The 7,518-nt window shown below is 38.2% G+C and overlaps 1 pseudogene; it reads right to left on the reverse strand.

Moving 5' to 3' along the window:
- Positions 1-6,663: 6,663 nt before the first annotated feature.
- LOC102850656 lies at positions 6,664-7,174 on the reverse strand (annotated as a pseudogene).
- Between the last annotated feature and the right edge of the window lie 344 nt (positions 7,175-7,518).

Raw genomic sequence — 7,518 nt, forward strand, 5'->3', positions numbered from 1 at the left:
AGAGAAAATATTGAAAAATGGGGAAAAAAGTATTTGAAGAAAAATTTACACACGCAAAAATAAGTCACTCCAAATGCAAGAAAAGCAGAAATTTTCATTACAAAGCCAAATCATACTTGGGGATTGTCATTCCAGAGAACCAGAACATATAGAAAACAATATAACAACTCCATTAAGAATGCTAATTTAAGACTCATGGTAAAAAGAATATATTGATGACTTGAAAAGTTTTTCAAGTAGTTTATGGAAAGAGAGAACATAAAGTTTACAAGGCCAATTGATTCAGTGACTGGGATAATTGGGATGGTAGTGTCAGAGACAGTGCGATTGGCACAGGACAGAGGGGAGTTTAGGGCTGTTGTACATAGGGTCGCTATGAGTCGCAAGCGACTCGACGGCACATAACAACAACAACAACAACAACAACAACAGTTCAGAAGATTAGCCAGTCAAGAGAGATGATGATAACATTCATGGAACCCATAGGAAATGAACCAGTTTCTGAAGGATAAAATAAATTCTCAAGGAGAATTAGTTTTAAAATAAAAATATAATTTGATTTAGAATCAAATATAAAAGAAAAACTGTCATGATAAGGATTTGACTAGAGTTTTGGTAGAAATATATTTATACACTTCACAGATAATATGGACATTCACCAATCAGTAGGTATGTTTCTTTTTATATAGGAGGAGAGTTTGGTTTCAGGAAGTATATTAAGTTCAATAATATTACCAGAATTTGACAAAATTGCTATTTTACATGTGATTGGGTCTGAAGTGTAAATGATATTGCAAATACCAAAACCAACATAGATATTTACATATATACACTGGACCAAAATGACTTAAATTTGCCTAAGGGGGGGAAATACATTTAACAATTAATAAAATAGGTATATACACTACATATAAAGATAGCAAAACCCACAATGAAAGATGGCAATCATTGCAAAGGCTGAGTGTCATCCTTTTCTCTCAATAGCTTTTCTGAAATAGAGAAAATCTATGTCTCCAACCCAGAGATATGTGCTAATCAAAAGCCAGGTTACCTAAAAATCATAGTTCTCTAGATGGAGGAATAGATAATTTATTACTTTTTTTTTTGGGTAACATCCATTCTTATGTGTTTAATTCTTAGCAGAGACCATCACTGTGGTTACAAAATATTTTCCTCCATATTAAAACTTTTGTAGAAAGATATGCAACTTGATAGGTAGCAAGCTATTTCAGTCTTCCTATCATTCTTAACTGTATAGATTAAGCAATTATACAAATTAACATCACCAGAAGGAATGATACTCGATTTTTTTTAAAGTTAAGTAGTAACAAAGACTCTGATATATCAGTATTAAATAAATCCTGACTAGTTGTTACAGCTGTAGTCCAATGTAGACTGTTCAGAACTATTGTCCGATCTGTTGATGGAAATGGGAGTCCTGGAGCAGATTTTGGTAAATTTGCTTGACTACATTCTTCAGGTAGTTGTCTTCTAGTGGAACATTAGATAAAATGGCAGCAACTTTATCTCTGCTGGAAAGAGCAAAAGATTAATTAATTTTTCTGTTAACTTAAACTTGTCTACAATTTTATAGAATTAATATTCTTGGGAAAAGTCTCTCTGTTTCCTAGGAAATACAAACAAATTGACAATGCTAGAAATAAACAAACTGACAGTTTGACATGAGATTCTAAACCAAGACTTAGGAATCACTTCTGTATGTAACTACGAAGATCTTAACCCAGCTGCTTTGCTCTGACTCTAAATATCTACACTGCTAGTGTTTGTTGATGTATTTGAGCTCTAAGTTCCTCCATTTTCTAAGCTGTATATATGAGACAATTTGGAGTCTAGTTCCACAGACATTAGTATAATTGCCAAAACTTTTTTAAACCCATAAACATTATTCAGAAATATCTGGGTTAAGCGTATGCTGGACTTTTTCTTTCTTAATCTCTGTTTTAAGTAGGAGAACCTACCTAAAAACCACCCCAAAACTACCAGACCAAGCTCCTGTCCAGATCTGCCCAAAGCAGAAGAATGCTTCACCATATGGAGACCGCCCTGCTGCATGGACACCACCCCACCACCCTTGTGCCAGGAGCACCAATATTACAGGGGAATAAAGAGGAAATGGGAGGAGAGAGGATGTGGGAGGCCTGAGCCATGAAACCAGACTTGGCTGGGGGGGCAGGGGCTGAGAGATGCTGTAGGGGCAAGGAGAGGGAAATGAATGGGTTGCTGGAAGGATGGGGTGAGGGTAGAAACACAACACATGCACTGAAGGTGTGGGCCCCTGGGATCAACACCTGATTTGTTACTTGCATACTCTCATCAGGTCTTTTCGGTAAAATGTTTGTCTGTCAAATATTGCTCTAAAGCTGAGGACTCAAATTAAGACTCGGGAGAAGGACTGGCCATCCACTCCTGAAATAGGCCTTTGAAAACCCTATTTACAACAGAGCACACTTAGATTAGACTTGCAGATATGGCACCAAAGGCTGAGCCTTCATATCGGAAACAGTTGCAAACCAACCCTAGTGATTAGAATGTAAGAATGTGAGAAGTATGAATGTAGGGAAAATGGAGATTGTTAAGGAAGAAATGGGACATTTTGAATCAATCATATGATCTACTACAATGCTAAAAATAAAAAGGTGAGGAAAAAAATAGGGTCACATTTATAATTAAAAGGACCATTTCTAGACCCATTTTGAAATACAGTGTTTCAAGTGATAGGATGATATTCATATGCATTCAATGAAGACCTGTTAAGACCATTGTCACTCAAATTTATGCACCATCAACCAGAGCCAAAGAGGATCAAGAAGTTAAGGAGCTAAACAGAAGATTAAAAGGGCAGTACAGGAAGACAAAGCAAAATATAGTAAGATATGCAAACAGCTGGAGGTGGAAAATAAAAACACAGACTCACTCAGCATTTCTTAAGCTGAAAGAACCGAAGAACAAATTTAAGTCTTCAGTTGCAATACTTCAGGATGCTGCGGGCAGAATGTTGAATGAAACAGGCACCATCAAAAGAAGATAGAGTACACAGAGGCACTATACCAAAAAGAATTGGCTGACACAGAATAATTTCATGAAACAATGTAAGCTCAAGAGCCAGTGGTGATGGAGGAAGTTTAAGCTACTCTAAAGGAACTGGTAAAAACCAAGCCACAGGAATTGATGGCATACCAACTGACATATTTCAACAAACAGAGGCTGCCCTAGATGTGCTCACCAGGTTGTGCCAAGAAATCTGAAAGACAACTACAGGACCAACTGACTGGAAGAGACCCACATTAATTCCCATTACAAAAAAGTGATCTGAGAGTGTGGAAATTACCAAACAATATCATTGATATCACATGCAAGTAGGTCCTGCTGGAAATGATCTAAAAATGACTGGAATGGCACATTGCTAGAGAATTCCCAGAGATGCAGGCTGGGATTAGAAGAGTTGTGGCCCTAGGGACATTATAGCCAATGTTATATGACTATTAACTGAAAGCAGAAGAGTACTAGAGGAATGTCTGTCTATCTGTGTTTCATTAACTAGGCAAAGGAATTTGATTGTGTGGACCACAACAAATTGTGGCTAACTTTGAGAAGAATGGGAATCCCAGAACACTGGATTGTGCTCATGTGAAACCTATACTTGGACCAGGAGGCAGTCGTCGGAACAGAGCAAGGAAACACTGCATGGTTCAAAATCAGGAAAGCTACACACCAGGGATGCATTCTATTGCCAAAACTTTTTAATTTCTATGTGGAACAGATCATCTGGGAGGTTGGACTTTATGAGGAGGAATACCACATCAGGCTTGGAGGCAGACTATCAACAACCTGCGTTATGCAAATGACACAACCTTGCTTGCTTAATTGAGGATGATGTGAAGCATTTGCTGCAAGGGTCCAGGACTGCAACCTTCAATATGGACTGAAGCTTTACATCAAGAAAAAAAAGACTCTCACCACTGGGCCAATTGGCAGCATTATGACAGACGGAGAGGAGATTGTTAACAACTTTAGCTTATTTGGCTCCACAATCAATACACTGGTACCAGCTACCATGAAATCAAAAGATGACTTGCATAAGGAAAGTCTGCTGTTAGGGACCTCTGTAGAGTACTGAAGGGCAATGATGTCACTCTAGAGACTAAGGTTTACCTGATGCACGCTTTGGTCTTCACAATTACTTGCTATGTATCAGAGAGCTGGAATGACTAAGAATGACAGAAGAAGCATCAAGGCCTTTGAGTTACGGTGCTGAAGAAGAGTACTGAATATACCATGGACTGCTAAGAACACAAACAGGTCTATCCTGGAGAGGGTGAAATCAGGCTGCTTGGTAGAGGCAAGGATTTTGAAAGCTCCATCTGACATACTTTCGGAATGTTGCCAGGAGGGATGAATCTTTGGAGAAGGACCTCATGCTTGGAAGGGTGGAGGAACAGCACAAGAGAGGAAGACCCTGCATGAGGTGGATTGATCTGCCTAGAGTAAAGGGGGCAGGTGTGCTGGAGACAATGAAATTGGCTCAAGATAAACGGCTCAAGATAGAGTAGGGATCAGTGCTATTGTACATAAGGTCATTAGTATGAGTTGCAAGCAGCCACACATAACAACAAGAAGGGAAAAAATGAAGGTATAAAAGGTTGTACTAATGGTTTCTAGCATTCACTGGATATAGGAATAGAGGTCACTGACTTTATTTCCAGGTCAATGACTTCAAAAAAGAGCTAATTCTTCAGAATTAGCTTTTTTTTTAAAGTCACTGACCTAAAAATATAGCTCAATAGTTTTTAAAGTAATCTAAACTAATCTTCTAAATCTTCAAGAAGGTAAAAAAGAGTGCTATTATGATGGCCCTTTACTTACTCAATATTCCCAAGGTGATTTTGAATGGAAAAAGGCAATTGGACAGCTGGATAATGGGCTGAAACTGGCAAAGTTATCTCAAACTTAGCAAATGCTGCAGAGCTGGAGAATAAAAGCTTCAATCTGTAAAAGACAAGATCTGCAATTAAAAAAAAAAAGACCAAAAATGGACTGCAACATAAATACCTTTTCCTTTAACAATGGCATGAAACATGAGAAATAGAAATGTTTCATTTGACTAATACATACTCAGTATTATTTATATCTATGTTCATGAGGTTATAATTTGGTCCCCATCTCTTTAAAAATTCAATTTCCTCTCCAAGGAGTCTGCAATGACTCACTACCAATGAGATTTCTTCAAGCATCTGGAAAAAATACAAAGAAAGGGAAAAGAAAGAGATGGTGAAGTCACAATACATTGTAGCTTAGAGGTTCTTTGATTTTTTTTTTTTTTTTAGAAAAATGAAAGCTGATTTTTATTTTATCATCAACAGCCATTCTTTAAACATGAACATGCATACGTAATATTCTACGCACACATCACAGTTTTTAACATTAGTTAATAAAGGTTAAACACACAACATACATCTTTACAAAAAAAGTCAAAATGCAAACTTAAAACTTTAAACAAAAGTCTTACTAATTTAAAAAAAGTGTGTTGGGTACCATTTTGTACAACACAGTTAATTTAAACATTTTCATTTTGGCTGCACATGAAAAAAGTCTTTGATTTTTTTTAAATTTTATTTCATTATTTTTTGTGCGTGTACCGTCAAATCAGATCTGACTGATATAGGAGGAGACTGTTCCTCCTTCTCCAGCAGAGCATCTGGTGGATTCAAACGGTGTACCTGAGATTGCAGTGCAGCTTCTTGCCACTAGGCCACCAGAGCTCGTATAGAGGTTCTTTTATAAAGAACCTAAAAAAGTTCAGCAATATAATTTCAGGACCTACTGTTGCATATACAAATTTCAGTTCTGTTTATTGTAATAAAAGCCATAAACTTCCCCTCTAACCTTTTACCTTAGGCACTTGATGCTGCGTTGTACATTTTTTTTGCCAGTATTCTTGTTCTTCAATGTACTGGAAAATAAGTTTATGAACTAAAATGGAAGAAGAAGGAGCTTTATCCGCTGGAGAAAGAAAAAATTAAAAGGAAAATATTATATATTATTCATGTCTGTATGAATAAGAAATATTGTACTACACAAGCTAAAAATATTCTAAAACTATTAGTTACATAAATACAGTCATGCCTCAGTATCCACAGGAGATGAAAGGCTCCAGACTCTCATAACCATCTGTATATCATAAAATCTAGGGAGGTTCAGGTCTCATAAAAAAAGTCCTAGTATTTGGGGGTGTATGTGTGTAGTTAAATCTGTGTTTTATGTCACCTTTCAATGAAAGTTTATAGGAAATTCCTACCAAAATAAGAAAATACTGTATAATGATCACATGATACCACCTTCACTTCTCAGCATCACAGACATTTGGAAAACCAAAAAGTCAGGGATGGATACTGTAGTAAGAAAAAGTACAGAAGACATTTGCTTAATAACAAAATATTTTAAATTGGGGGTTCCTTCCTCTCGAAAGCCCAAATCATTATAGCTTAGGCAATCGTCCTTCATATGCTCATTCCTTTATCAAGGACGAGTTCATCCAGAACTGTGTATCCAAGAGTGTGTGCATGGGACACTGGCACGTGTTAAAAATAGCACATACATCCAAAGAGACAGACACACAGCTGAGTTTTTGTTGTTCCAGGAACTTCACCTTCTTGTTTTTGGATCTGCCACCTTTCCACTGGAACTGACAGATGACTTCTGAGGAGGTAGAACATTTTCCTCAAAGAAAGCAGGGTTGACAACAATCCATGAAGGGAAGTATCTGGTCACCAGAAATGAGGACCCACACTTGCAGATAACTTGCCTACAACCATCTTCTGATATTCTTCCACACCATGGCTGTGAAGTGTCTTACCCCTGAGGTGAAGCCTGGGTGCTGAAAGATGTAGCTTTTGATTTCACTGTACCATCTATCAGTTATCTCCTTTGCTGGCTAGTCAGAGATGGCCAGGCCACGTTATTTCTGCACTTGCCACGAATGGTCTCTCGGCTATTCTGGAGGATCCTCATATTGGCCAGGGCCTTGCAATACTGCTGAACCTCTTAGTTGAGTTTTCTTGCAGAACTTCAGTGGAGGAACACCATGCTTCTGCCAGTACTCATTGTGGGCCTTCAGGGCTTCTTTATTGAACTGTGTGGAAGCTGATTTGCCCATGGTGAAGTATACGCTCCCAGGCTCGCTGACGCTCTTTTCATGTACTTCTAAATTACTGATAATGTATAAAGCAATGTGTTGTTGTTGTTGTTCTGTGCCGTCGAGTCGTCTACAACTCATAGCGACCCTATGTACAACAGCCCTAAATTCCGCTCTGTCTTGTGCCAATCGCACTGTCTCTGACACTCCCATCCCAATTATCCCAGTCACTGAATCAATCCACCTCATAGAGGGCCTTCCTCTTCTGCGCTGTCCCTCCACCCTCCCAAGCATGATGTCCCTCTCCAAGGACCGGTCTCTCCTCACAACATGTCCAAAGTATGTTAGACGGAGCCTCAGAATCC

Source organism: Elephantulus edwardii, unplaced genomic scaffold, assembly GCF_000299155.1.
Source record: "Elephantulus edwardii isolate Elephantulus edwardi_28Jun2011 unplaced genomic scaffold, EleEdw1.0 scaffold00026, whole genome shotgun sequence".
Lineage (NCBI taxonomy): Eukaryota > Metazoa > Chordata > Mammalia > Macroscelidea > Macroscelididae > Elephantulus > Elephantulus edwardii.